We start from the raw sequence: 15,572 nt of genomic DNA on the forward strand, positions 1-15,572 counted from the left end.
TTCCCTTGCCCATTTAAAAGATGCTCTAGACGACTAAGGCCCAAGTGCCCCCAAACTCGAAATATCTTACTGTTCATCCCCGGTTTGAAACATAAATTGCCACAAATGGGTAACATATCCGACGTGTGGATCTGCAAGCCCCAAGTGCCCATCAGATCTCTCCAAAGGGTCCTCAAGGATGTCAACAGCAAGCTATTCCATAAATATTCCGGAATGTGGATTCTAGGTGCCTGCACTAGGAAGTAAAAATGACAAGGGGCAAAGAACTGGCCCTCTATTTTTCAGGGTGTATAATCTTCTCGATCAAAAAACCAGTCTCCAAAATGTCTCAAGAGACATGCTCTATTATAACGTTGCAAGTTTGGCAGTCCCAGTCCCCCTTCCTTCCAGTGGCCCATCAACAGAGGTAATGGTAATTTAGCCTTCTTCCCTCCCCAGCAGTAACGTCGAAGCTGACGATATAACACTTTAAAATCTTTTTGATATATTAAAATGGGCAACATCCTCAAACAATATAGCCATCTGGGGAATTCCACCATCCGAAACAATTGAATGCGCTCATAAAGTGTAAGGGGCAAATTCATCCAATTATTCAGCCTCGTTTCTGTAGCACTTAACAATCTGTCCACATTCAGGCGATATATATCTACCGGGTTCATGGACAACCAAACCCCCAGATAACAAAACGAACCATTCACCCACCTCAGCGGAAAGGTCTGTCCCCATACCTCTTTCTGCACCTCTGGAGAGGCCAGTGCCAAAGATTTCGTATAGTTAAGCTTGAACCCTGCATAATCGCCAAATTCTTGGAAGAGTTCTAACAGCGCCGAGAGTGACTGGAAAGGTTGCGTCAAGTATGACCAGCAAGTCATCCGCAAAGGCCGACATCAAAAATTGTGAGGCTCCGATCGGTACCCCTGTAATCTTCGGATGGGTTTGTATTGCTCTAACCAGGGGATCCAAGGCCAACACAAACAATAGAGGAGAGAGAGGACAACACTGTCTAAAGATGGTAAATGGGCATGAGCATACCCCATTGACCCAAACATATGCCAAAGGTTCTAAATATAATACTTGGATGGCATCTAAGAAAAACCCCTGTATACCATATTGTTGCAAAGTCTCAAACAAATAGGGCCACCTCACCATGTCAAAAGCTTTCTCTGCATCAAAACTAATTAACAGAGAAGCCAAACGCTTATAGTTCACCGTCTTCAGAGAGGCCAGTATAGCGCAGACGTTCCAAACCGCTGTCCTCCCCCTCACAAAACCCACCTGGGCCTCTTCTACCAGATCCGGGAGCACCCGAGCCAACCTGTTTGCCAGTATTTTAGCATATAATTTGGCGTCCACATTTAGAATGGAAATGGGTCTGTACGAGCTGGGATCTGCCATGTTCTTACCCTCCTTCGGGATGACTACAATCTGTGCCATCTTCATCGTATCCAGAATAGTCCGCTCCGTTATCATAAAATTAAACAAAGCTAATAGCAGTCTCTTAAGGTTTTCATAAAACTGCTTATAAAACTCCATACGATATCCATCTGGACCCGGCGTTTTATGAGAAGCACTTTGTTGCAATGCGAGCATTAGATCTCCCTCTACAATTGGGCTATTTAAGCTCTGTAACTGTCGATGGGACAACTTAGGTAACTCCACAGAGTCTAAAAACATATCTGCGCTCAACCCCTCATCTTCCGGCATAGCGTATAAGGTCTCATAGAGCTGGCCAAAACAGTCTGCTATCTGTTGATCCGTTCTCAGCAGCTGCCCGTTTGAATCTTTCAGCTGTAACACTCTAGAGGCTCCACCCTTACGTCGTACCATATTTGCCAATAATTTCCCTGCCTTGCTCCCATACCGGAAGAGTTTATATTTATAATAGAACTGGGACTTTACGGCTCTCTGATGCAACAGTTCGTTAAGTTCTTTCTGCATAGCCAACAACAGAGCCTTATTCTCGGCAGTCGCAGCTCGGCTGTACAACCTCCTATATTTGCAGACCTGTAACTCTAATCGCAATATCTCCTTGTCGCGAAGCTTCCTAGAGCGAGCGCAATAAGAGATAATATCCCCCCACAATACCGCTTTCTCTGTTTCCCAAAAAAGGATCGGCTGTTGTCTGTGAATATCATTATGAAATTCATAGTCCGCCATCCTCTCCATTAGAAATACCTGAAATTTCTGATCCCCCATTAAATCTAATGGATATCTCCAAAGGCGCGGGCTCCCCCCTTTTTGGGTCTCACCCATTTCAGCCATATCAAGGCATGGTCCGAAACTGCAAAAGGACCAATCTCTGCCTGAACCATCTGTGAAAAGAGGGGGCTCGAAACAAACAAGTAGTCTATGCGAGATTGAGACCCGTGGGCCCTGGAAAGATGAGTAAAATATCTATCTGATGGGTGTAAAACACGCCACACATCTACCAGGTCCAACGCGTCACAAAGCAGAGACAAGGCCCGAGCACCTCCTCCCGAACCTCCAGCACTAGAACCAGATCTGTCAAGTAGGGGGTCCACCACTAAATTGAAATCCCCGCCCATAATATTCCTCCCTTTAAACTTAGTCAAGTTAGAAATTAACCCCTGAAAGAATTTTGTATCAAACACATTTGGGGCATATACATTGCAGAGCACCAAATTCTGGCCCTCGATCTCCATCTGGGCCAAAATGGACCGACCCTCTGAGCTTATAATTGTGGAGGTAATCGTAACTTGCAGACCTTTTCTAAAGAGAATTAATACCCCAGCCTTCTTCCCCACTGCTGGGGCTTCTAACAAAGATCCTACCCAACCTGTCTTAAACTTCAGGTATTCCCTTGATGACAGATGCGTCTCCTGTAATAAGGCTATATCCACTTTTTGTCATTTTAGCGCCTGATTCACTTTTGTCCGCTTTATGGGGGACGAAAGTCCCCCAACATTCCAAGAGACAATTTTAAGTGATCCCATCGCACCAAAAATCTGATAATAACATGATAAAGGTTACACATTGAAACAAAATGAGAGGATCCCCCCCCAGCCCATGGGGCTCCCCTCCCCAATTCTCAATGACTCAGTCTCCGAAGACCGAACTCTTTCAGATACCTCCTCCCCTCTCCCATCCCCCCTCCCCCCTTCCCTACCCTAGAACCTCTCCACAGAGTTACCCCTCCCCCATCACCCCCTCTACTTATCTCTCGATTGATTATTACCTTGGAAAAACCCCACTACATCATATCACCAACCTCCCTTCTTAGTCCATTACACATTAGAAACAACTCCCCATGTATATTACCGAATCTTCTAAAATGAAATAGCATAGGGGATTCCCCTCCCTCAAATTCCAGAACTGACCCTCTCCTTCAGCAAATCAAATCAAAATTAAAACAGTGCCCCCCCCCCCCACTTAATTGAAGTCTCATACCCCAACCAAACAATCAACATCTTGAACAAGGCTTCCTCAAACTCTTTCTGGCCCCCTCCCGGTACGGACCATGCACGCCCACTCTCAACAAGTAAATTACCCAACTTAGTCCCAACATCATGGTGTGCGTGCTCCATTGTGGTTTCCAGGGGTTCTCATCCTCAATGTTTCTGTATGACCTCCTCAGGACTCCCTTTCACACTGGACCTTCAGCAGCCAAATCCCGCTTTACAAACTGCATTGCCTCTGCTGCTGAGGAAAACATAGTCGGCTTCTCATTATGCCAAATCTTCAAACAGGCCAGGTATAGCAAAGCAAATTGGATTTTTTTAGCAAATAGCTGCTGACACACTTCCCGAAACGCTCGCCGTTGTTGAGACACTCCAGCCGAAAAATCCTGGAAGCAGCGCACTGTATTGTTTTCATACTGTACAGTCCCAGCTTTCCAAAAAGCTCGAAAAATCTCCTGCTTGTGGGCAAAGTTGAGCACTTTGAAGATAACAATGCAAGGGCGTGGATCTTTCACGTTACCCGGGCCCAGCCGGTGCGCTCGCTCAACTCTTAAGGGACCCGCAAGCGATTTTAAATGTAGAATTTTTGGCAGCCAGTCTTCTAAAAACTCTCTCAACTCAGAGTCCTTGATCTTTTCGGACAAATCTATCATCCGGATGTTACTCCTGCGGGCCCTGTTCTCCAGGTCTTCCAACTTACTCTCCAGCTTTTCCACCTTGCCAGCCAGGTCTTTTTGTATAGTTCCCTGTTGCTGAACCTAGTCCTACACGTCTGAGAGCCGTTGCTTGTATTCGGAGAACTTGGAGTGAAGATTCTGCAGTTTAGCATCAATTCCTCCTAATTGTTCTGCGATTTGCTATAATTTTGCCTCCACCGACGTGCCCAGCATGGCAGAGAGCTCCGCTGCCACCTCCGCCGCCCACGCGGAGCTCACGGACTTCAGGCCTTCTCCTCTGTCCGCCATCTTAACCTCGGCTGTACGGGTCTTTGCGCTATCTTTCTTCGCCGTTTTAGCGGCCATCACGCTCCCTGTCAACTCCGCGATGCTTCCAGCAATGCCCTGAGTTGTCCGACTGCCGTTAGTTTTTATCCCGCTCTTCAAAGCAGCCAAGATAATGTTTAAATGAATGAGAATGGCGTGGGGGAGGCGGGAGCTCGGCACGACGACACCCGATCTCTAGCCGTGCATCACGTGACCCCCCCAAATGTCATAATCTTAAATTTTACATGCCACACAATTTGCAGCCAGATATACAACATTTCCTTTTCTTTTTCTTAAAATCTGTTTGCTGAAGTTTCCATTCAAACAAAGATTATAAAGCAACAAGTGTATAACAATGTAAAATAACAGAAACAATTATAAACCTGAGGATTTAGGAAATTGATCCAGAGACCAAAATATTCTGAGAATGAAGAAATTTAGACTTATATATGCATGTGTTTTTTCAGCAGCATCTATATAGACAAAATGAGTTCCACCAAAATATGCTATTCAATAAATACGTATTTTTCCAGCATTTGAAAATTTGTTATATAGCTATTGCAATAAGAGAATTAATTAATTTAGGTTTGCAAGCAATACCATTGAAACTAGAATGAAGGGAACATAGCAAGCTAACGTCTATGAACAAATCAATAGAGCATTGTGAATTTTATTGAATTATAGTCCATATTTCAGACCAGATGGAGTGGACATGTAAGTTCCAGGGGATTTGGAGCAGTGCCAGCAAGTAGATGTATCATGCAATTTAGCACGCCATATCTTCTGAAGCATCTATATTGCTCTGTATAGGAAGAAAAATAACGTTTGAGACAAGCTAGCAGCCAATTTGGTTGCAAAGAAATATTCTGCATTTCTGTGGTTATAATTAAGGTGGTTTACATATTATATACAAGTACTTTTTCTGTCCCTAATAGGCTCACAATCTAAATTTCTTTTGTATCTGGGACAATGGAGGGTTAAGTGACTTGCTCAGTGTCACAAGGATTCCTGGTTCTCAGCCCACTGCACTAACCATTAGGTTACTCCTTCCTCTGCTCCTTTTTTCTCCTAGGAGAAATATGATCAGTTGGCCTGCAAACTGACATGATTTTAGGAGCAGAATTCTGCACCTTCCATAAAGGTTTCAAAGAAGAGGCTGCAAGAGCTAAGTATATTGCATTGCAATAGTCTAAAAGTGCGAGTATCAATTATTGACTAATTGTCCTAAAATAATTTTGCAAATAAAATGTATCAGGCCACAGATGGAACAACAAGGTGGAGTCAGAATTCAGAGGAAGCAATGCTTATTCAAAGACCCAACTCGGCCTATGTTTCGCCAGATTCCTGCATCAGGGGTCTGTCAACGTAAAAAATACCCTGCATACAAAATTTAAAACATAAATAATATATACCCAAATTTAAACAAACACTACATTTTGACCTAAGAATGGTTTAAATATCCTCATAAGCTATAGCATATAGAAAGAATTGCATACTGTTTTAGCAAGTCAAATCTCCAAGTAAGTTACCTCACACTTCATTTGCAGCCAATGATTACTTCTTCCTATCCCAAGAGGAGAATCTAAATCCTATTTGTGTTAAAACCATCACTTTTGTTTTGTTTCTATTCAACCTTAAACGATTATCTTGCAAACAATTCTCAATGCACTCTATACACTTGACCATATAATCTAAAGTGGGATTGAGATCAGAGACCTGCACGGGAATGGGGTTTGCAGGAATCCCACGTGGTTCCTGCAGGGATGGAAGCAGTCTGTGGGGTTCCTGTTGGGATGTAAGCAGTTCCTGTGGGGACAGAAGCAGCTCATACGACGGTCTCATGGGGATGGAAGCAGTTCCTGCAGGGTTCCTGTGGAAGTATAAGCTGTACCTGTGTCAGCCCCTCACCTACCAAGTACCAAATTCTTGGAGTGCTGTCTCTTCCTCCTCCTCGCTTTAACAGCGCAGATGTGGAAAGTCTTCCATTAAGGAGGTGGTAGAGACACAAATGGTGATAGAATTCAGAAAGGTGTGAGATGAACATAGAGGATCTCTAATTAGAAAATGGAAGGTATAAAAAACCTAAACTTAAATGGCTGCATGTGTGTGAATGTGTCTAGTGAGAGTCTGTGTCTTGTATATGGCAGTCTGATTTAGGATGGGCTGGAAAGGGCTTAGACAGCAACTTCAGCGGCTGGAACATGAGGACAGTGCCGGACAGACTTTTACATTCTGTGTCCCACAAATGAGAAGACAAATTGGCTGGAGTGGGCTTTGACGACAACACCAGCAGTTGGAACATAAGGACAGGGCTCGGCGGACTTCTATGGTCTATGACTCAAAAACACCAAAGAAATACCATAAAAAAATATATAATATCACGGTCATTGTTGATATAATCATAAATTGATAATGAGTGTGACTATTGGGTAGACCGTTCAGGTCTTTATCTGCTATCACTTACTATGTTATTACTAATCTTCTCTGTTCCAGGGCTAATACCCAGATCTCAACTCTGACACAGGCACGAGCATCAGAGGTCACCTGACCTACTGATGTTTGCATCTTGCGACCTCTCAGCACACAGTGCCAGTGAATCAGAGACAAGTCTTACATGTGCGCACCAAAGTGTTCCAAGTTCCATCCTTCCTTCCCTACAGTGCTGCGGCTCGAACCCTGAGAGAGACCGAGAGAGCCAACCGGAATTTTTTTTAATGTACCATTAAATTCTTGTGGGAACGGGTGGGGATGGTTTAAATTGTTGCGGGGACAGGTTACATTCTTGCAAGAATGGGTGAGAATGGGTAAGATTCCAGTGGGGACGGTTAAGATTCCAGCAGGGACCGACGGGATGGGTTGGATTTCTATCCCCATTCAACTCTCTTATTGAGATCAGTATCCATCAGTCAGCATAGAATCAAAAATATACATGCAGCTCATGCAGTACAGTGCAAAGAGAATGAAGGTAGATGTTAAAACGAATGAGAGAGAGTGCAGAACTCTTCAGGATCCCTCTGATGAGAGAAAAACAGCCAGAAATGTCATCCCTTTTGCTACGTCCTGTTTAAATCACTTTGAATATTAACCAGTATTTGTTTTCCGGGTTATTATAATATACTAGTAAAAAAGGCCCGTTTCTGACACAAATGAAACGGGCGCTAGCAAGGTTTTCCTCGGAGTGTGTATGTTTGAGAGAGTGTATGTGAGAGTGACTGTGTGTGAGAGAGAGAGTGAATGTGTGTGAGTGTGTGTGTGTGTGTGAGAGAGAGAGTGAGTCTGGGTGCGAGTGTGTCTGTGAGAGAGAGTGTGTGTGTGTGACAATGAGAGTGTGTGCAAGTGCATATGTGAGACAGTGTGAGAGAGAGAGTGTGTTTCACACAGATACAGTGTGTGCAAGAGAAAGAGAGAGCGCGTGTGAGACACAGACTCTCTGTGAGACTGAGTGTATGAGACCAAGAGAGTGTGTGAGTGACCGTGTGACACATAGAGAGTGAATGTGATACAGTGTGAGACATAGAGTGTCTGAGAGACAGTGTGTGAGAGTGAGAGAAAGACATTGACTGTGAGAGAGAGAGAGTGTGTGTGTGACAGAGATACCTCCCACCCTCTCTGGTGTCAGGCCCCCCCCCCTTCCTCCCTCTCTCTGGTGTCTGAGCGTTACTGTGCAGGACGCTGAGCTCTGGCTGTGCTTCAAGGAACTGACCAATCCTATTTAATAGAATGCACCTCCAACATTCTGAAGCCGAGAAACCTTGTGTGGTTGGTCACTGCTGCTTGTGACGAACCCAGAAGTACGTGATGTCAATTCAGGAGATGGATACAGAGAGCAGGAATGCCTCAGCCATGCAGTCAGCTTCAGAATGTTGGAGGTGCATTTTATTATATAGGATGGGGACCAGAAAACAGCAGTTGTTTTTGTTTAGCCAGCAGGAGACTCTCTGGGTGCTGAACCCATGACTTATAGGAGTGGAGACGAGACCAGCAACAGATGACAAGGAAGCAGCACAGGAAAGATGGAAGCCAGTGAATAGTTATCCTGTAGTTAGGGGTGCACTTTTAACATGTTAATAATGTTATTAATATATTAACATTTTAATGTGCGTTAAAAATGTTAATTCGATTAACTGCATCATCTCTCTGTCTCTCTCCCCCACCCACAACCATCCAGCATTACTCCATCTCCCCTGTATAGAGCTTTGCCCCATATATCTCCCTTTTCTTTCCCTCTCCTACTGGCTCACTCACTTATGTGGGTTCCTGGTCCTGCACTGGGACCCCTGCTTGTCTGGGTCTTCAGTCGGTCATGATATCACCGGGAGCAAAAGGTAGGCACAGGGACATTCTGCTGTGTGTACTGCCACTGGCTCTGCCAGACCCAGAAACAGGAAGTTACTTGAAGCAGCAGGCCCAGCGTAGGAGCAGGAAACCATGTGAGTGAGACAACGAGAAGGGGAGAGGAAAGGGAGGCAGAAGGGGCAAAACTGGATACATGGGAAACAGGGCAATGCAGAATATGAGGGAGGGAAAGAGATGGGGCAATGCAGAATATGGGAGGTAGGGAGAGATACAGCAATGCAGAATATGGGGGGGAGAAGATATGGGTTAATGCAGGACATGGGAGGTGGAGAGAGAGAGGCAGTGCAGACTAAGTTGGGGGGGGGAGGGGAAATAGATAAGGCCATGCAGGATATGGGGGGACAAGGCAATACGATAGTTGGGGGTAGAGGAAAGAGAAAGAGAGATGGGGAAACGTGGGATGATGGTTTTGTTTCCGTGGTGGTGGTGGTGTTGGGGAGAGGGGGAGATATAGTGTAATGCTGGATGGTTAGGGGATGGGACAGATGGATGAGGCAATGCTGGGTAGAGGTGAGAGGGAAGAGATGGGGAGATACTGGACAGTTGGAGGAGAGAGACACACAGGGATAATGCTGGATAGTGAGAAGGAAGAGAGAGATATGGATGATGGAGAAAGAGGAGCAATGCAGGATGGTTGGGGAAGAGAAAGAGAGAAAGGGGCGATGCTAGATGGCAGGGGACGAGAGGGACAGATGTTAGAAATGGAGAATGGAAGAAAGAAAGAAGGGAGATGCTGGACATAAACAGAGAGGAAGAGAGAGGGGAAATGTACATGGATGGTGGAGAACAGAAGGGAAGAGATCCCACCCATGGATGAAGGGGAAGGGAAGAGACAAGGGAGGAGAAGGTGCCCATGGATTGAGGGGAAGGGAAGAGAGATGGGAAGAAATGCTGCCCATGGATGGAGAGGAAGGGAAGTGAGAAAGTTCTCTATGGAGAAACTTGCATAGTAGCATTTTCTTCATGCAATTTCTTCATGCACCCCTTAAACAATTTCATTGCCAGACACAACTCTTACTCTGTTGCTTGTCCTTTACCCGAGTCCAGAGGATTTGGGATCTTCATACTAATGTTGGTGCCACTTGACCCGTCTCCCAGTGCCTTGGGGTCTTCCTGATGCTGGGGATCTTCATTCCAATGTTGTTGCTGCTGTGACCCTCTCCTGTTGTTTTAGGGTCTTCATTCAACTGTGTGTGATGTTTTGCCCTTTTCAGAATGACTTAGTGCTTCTTTTGGTTTCATGAGGTATTCATGCCACTGTTGATGTCTTGTAGTGTTGTTAAGTTTTAAGCAAGTTTCATTGAATATCAGTGAAAAACCCTACTATTAATGAACCCTCCCCCACACTTGAATAAGGTGCAAGCTCTTTTACCCAGTAGTTGTGGCCAGTTATCTCAAACTTGCTCAAATTTGGTGAGGTGGTTCCGAGTCATTAACCTTGTACACTTAACCAGTGCAGGAAATAAACTAAATTACAGGATTTTTTCAAAAAGAGTCAGACACCAATGTTGTTTCTGAAAGAATGTATTTCTTTGAAGTGAAAACGTTTGAGTTGTAAAACATAACAGAATGTCAGTGGTGGATCTATATTTTCAATTAGTAAATTATTTTTCAAGTTGACTTTAGAAAAAACAACTTCTCAACGATATAAGCATTTAACCTGAAACACTTCGCCCTCTAACGGGCTTCTTCTTATTCCCCATTAAGAGTCTTATCTGCTGCCTTCCTGCAGAGCCAATCTGTCCAGGATTCTCTCCATGTCCCGGCCACATGGCTCAACCGCTGAGACTCCTCCTGATAACATTTAGCCATAATATAGCGTTCCTCTGCAGAAAGGGCCATCGATTTTTGTTTCTGCCCTGGTCTCATAAACAGTCTCAATGTTACCATATCTGCAGGAGCCCGTGTTCACTACCATCGTCATATTATGGATCCTTACTGCTCTTTAAACATCTCTCTCTCTGCTATAACAAAGATGGTGTGTCGCCAGAGGTGGCCCCTATTCCTGTGGCAGCTTTCCCAGGAATGTCTTTAACTCTTCCACTTTGGTCAGAGTAAATGTGCGATTTTCATGCGTGATCCGCACCCGCACCAGGTATTGAAAGGCAAATGTAATACCTTTTGCAAACAGCTGTGAACAGTATGGTGCTAGAAGTTTCCTCTGTTCTGTTACTCTAACTGAAAAGTCCTGAAAGAGCAGCAGTCGGGTGCCATTGTAGTCGATCACCTGTTGTCTTTTGAACAGTTCTAAGATCTTGGCCTTAACTGCATAGTTGAGGTATCTAGCTATGACCGGTCTCGCTTTTCTGGAATCCTCCCGTCTCACACTGATTCTGTGTACTCGCTCCACAATGACACGGCCCACCTCCGAAGGCAGCCCCAGATTTTTCAGTATCCAGTTCTCAGCCAGCTCTCGGAGTTCACTCTCCGGCACTGTTTCAGGGACCCCAATTATGCGTAGGTTATTTCACCGCCCCCTGTTGTCCTGATCTTCCACTTCCTCAGTCAAAGTTTGGACCTGGGCTTCCAGAGCTCCTATACGAGATTCTGCTGCAGTTAACAAGTCCTTGCGCCGAAATGCGCTCTCCTGCTTGCTGGATCCTCACCGCATGGCCTACCACAATTCTTTAATTTCCGCCACTCCTTCGTGGAGCTTTGCCAGCTTATCATCTAGAAGCTGGGACAGGTTCCTCATGGTGACATGTACTGTATCTTCCCGCATACCTAATGCCGCCGGGGAAGCTTGCGGCGAGGAGGCCGGCGACGCCATCTTTTTTGTAACCGTGTTCAGTTTGTCTCTTCCCTGGCGCGTCGATTTCACCGGCATTCCCCTTTTTCCTCCGCCCCGGCAGCCTTTTCCAGCCTCCAACAGAGTTCAGCTGTTTATCAGAATGTTAAGAGAAGGCCGGGGAGAGGAACCGAGCCAACAGACGTCCGCTCAGGCTATTACCATCACGTGACCCCTCCCCCCCTCGCCCTTTTTTTAAGAAAATGATTCTTAGTGATATTTTTATTTTGCAGGTCACCTCAGTATTCTCCTCTGGAAAACTGGACTTTAACACTTCAGGTAAGTAAAACTTAATTAAGCTTTCCAGACATCCCAAAGTCCCACTTTTCGCACATGCAGGTATTTACTTAGCTTTAATCTGTCTTGCCTTAGGCTTTGGTCTTTCTTGAAATGGTGGCGCCCTTTGCTTCTCATGAGTTCCAGCATTTTCTCTGCAACGTTGACCTACTACTCTTAAGTAAACATAACTCAAAAAAGAAAGTCTAACTTCCTGTCTTATCCAGTTACACTTTCTGTTTGGAACAGGGAATCACTTGGGCCTCTTGCTATGTAAAAAAAAAAAAAAAAAACTTTAAACAAAAGTTCTTAATTTAGGAACCTATCTTATCACTTGCTTCCCTAAGCTAGGAAGGGCACAGGTTTTCTTTTTGAATTCATACTCACCCATATGCCACTCCTTCTTTTACACCTTTCAATCAAACCCCAGAGTGAAAGGTGTTTTACACCCGTATGCTAATCCTTGTATTACACCTTTCATTCAAACCCCAGAGTCAAGATTACTGACTTTTCAAAATAGCTGTCAGGTTTTTTTTTTATAAAGCTTAAACCTTCTCTGTCACAAAGAGCTCATACACATGCATCTAACCTGTCAGAAGGGCTGACGATCTCTGAGAGGTTAGATGCATGTGTTTGATCTCTGTGTGATTATTAACCTCTATTTCCAGCTTAACAGCTCCCAAAAACACAAATTATAAAACAAAACCTTGGGCTACCTGACCCCTTACCTTGATCCCTGAGATCCCTCAACCTGGTGCCCACCGTTGATTCGAGTCCCAATAGACCCCCAGCAAATTCAGAGCCCCAAACAAAAAAAAAGAAAACATAAAACTATCTAGAACTCTAGCTGGGCAGCTCAAAAATCGAGCCCCCAGCTTGAGTTTGGGTCTAGTCGTGTTCCCAGGTGCCATCGTACATGAGTGAAAAAAACACGCATGCTCTGGGGATGCACCTAGGCCGAAGCCAGCCATTTTCCTGCACTGTTCCAGATCGAGAGGCTCATTCCTCAGCTGGGAAGCACATCAGATGGTCGTGCTTGACATGTCTTCCACTCCATAGACCCTGAAACATCTCTGGAGTGCACTGGCATTCGTCCACTGACCACCAATGCAGCTACTAGCTACCAGAGACTCCCAAACAGCCCGGAATGGATTGTGGGAGCCAAAACAGCCCGAAGACTCCAGAACATCCAGAAACACCCCCCAGGTAAATAAAAAAATAAATATATATATATATATTTTAACCTCTTAAGGAGGATTACAGTTATCCTAGCAAAAAGAACACATGTTGCCCTCATCATTACTGTTCCAACTAATTTTCTTAACCAAATCACTCATAAACTTGATTATACAATATTTAATCTACTCGGGTACAATGTGTGAACACCTCATACAGCATTGCATTTGAGGCAATGTCTTTTCTGAGTGCCCACTGTGAGTTACAGTCCTTCATCCAGCACATCCTGGAAAAATGGGAGCCAGTATCCTAACAAAAATCTCATGCCCCCAAGGTGTGCTGGACCAACAAACTGAGCATGTTTTTATTTTTACTTTTCTCTGGAGTGCTTCCCAGGCATGCAAGGAAAGGGACCTTCAAATCCATTCCAACAAACCTTCAAAACCTTTGGCCACATTATAATATGGGCAGCCCTAATTCAATTCTATGACATTTTCAATGGCATCCAAAACTCAGGTTCATAACAAGCACATTAACAACGGAATCAAGAAAGCTGTATTAAGCATCTCCTTAATTTGAAATGTGTGTGGACTCAGTGACAAACTCCAACCATAATTTGTTGAGAATTTGCAACAATCTCCAACAAAGCCCACCAGCTTAGCTCCTCTTATAAAAGACTACAAAGTACTCAACTTCTAATTTAAATTATGCAGCATTCACTTCAACACAAAATTTTCTAGCAAAAATGGAGAACAAATCCCCTTATTTTCACAAGATGTTCTTCGTACCCTTTCCTCCCTATTCACACACAGTCTCCTGGCACTTCTTTCCCATAAACATTCTAACCTCTAGCTATGTAAAAAAAAAATTGAAACAATTCCCTAAGCTAGGAAGGACACAGGTTTTCTTTTTGGATGTTTGCACACTTTATATTCATACTCACCCATATGCCGTTTTAGTAGGTTAACCCTTGTATTACACCTTTCACTCAGGCTATATGAACCCAATTTCAGTATAATAATATACATGTGAAACTCAATGTAAAAAAAACTGGATAGCACCCGTCTCACTGCTGGACTGCTGTCTCCATCTTAGTATTTTTGAATTTTTCAATAATTTAAAACTTGCAAAGGTATAAAGGATAGTAAAAAAAAGTTTTTGGTTTATATGATATATTGTGTGATTTATTTAGTGTTTTCTTCTTAGAAGGTAATGAAATTTAATTAAAACTCTATAAGAACACTCCTCCCTTGTTATCCTAATTAGAAAAAACAACTATAAATGAAGACTAAATTAGGTCTTGCTGTGCCTTCTAGAGGCTATATGTTATTGGTGTAGGCGATTTACAAACTCCCAAAGAATCGAAACACTCTGATGTCCCAACGTTCAAGCACACTAGTGCAGTGGAGAAAAACCAACATTTGCAACCATGTTTGGCTACTGTTAAGTCCCCAACTCAGACAGCCTAAAAATACTCGGCGTCATACTCGACCGCAACCTTACTCTCAAGAGCCAAGTAAACTCTGTAATAAAGAAAATGTTCTACTCAATGTGGAAACTCAAATGAGTAAAACCTTTCTTCCAAAGGGAAACGTTTCGAAACCTAATACAATAAATGGTCCTATGTCATGCAGATTATTGCAACGGAATCTATGCGGGATGCAAAGAACAACTCGCAAAAAAAAACTCCAGACCACCCAAAACACAGCAGCCAGGCTGATATATAGTAAAACCCGATTTGGAAGTGCCAAACCCCTCCGAGAAAAGCTGCATTGGCTTCCAATCAAAGAACGGATCATCTTCAAAATCTGCACTCTGGTCCACAAAATTATACATGGTGTAGTCAGGATACATGATAGACCTTATAGATGTACCAATAAGAAACAGAATCAGATTATCACGATCATACCTAAGCCTACATTACCCAAACTGTAAAGGACTTAAATACAAAACAACTTACTACTACTACTACTATTTAGCATTATTTGTAGCCTTACAAGGCGTACGCAGCGCTGCACAAACATAGAAGAAAGAGAGTCCCTGCTCAAAGAGCTTACAATCTAATAGTCAAAAATAAAGTAAGCAAATCAAATCTATTATGCATCCAGCTTCTCCAACATAAGTGCACAACTATGGAATGGACTCCTAAAAGCTGTGAAAACAATCCATGACCACCTGAACTTCAGAAAATCACTAAAAACCAGCCTCTTCAAAAAGGCCTACCCCAACGATCCAACATAAATCCCTCCACCTAGCAGCACAGCATGACCAATGATCGTGCTGGACAACATACAGTCTTCAGTCCTTTTCGACCCTTCACAACTACCTCACTCGATCACTATATAACCTCGTATTTGTATTGTATTTGTTATGAACCGACTTGGTGAACGCCTTTGACGGTACTATGTAAGCCACATTGAGTCTGCATATAGGTGGGAAAATGTGGGGTACAAATGTAACAAATAAATAAATATTTAAAGGATACTACACACTTTTTACAAGTGTTACAAGAAATGACAGAGATTTTTTTTCTCTGCAATGGACTTTGGTTAGTTGCATGTTCTCCATATACCA

The sequence above is a fragment of the Microcaecilia unicolor genome, chromosome 1, assembly GCF_901765095.1.
Source record: "Microcaecilia unicolor chromosome 1, aMicUni1.1, whole genome shotgun sequence".
Lineage (NCBI taxonomy): Eukaryota > Metazoa > Chordata > Amphibia > Gymnophiona > Siphonopidae > Microcaecilia > Microcaecilia unicolor.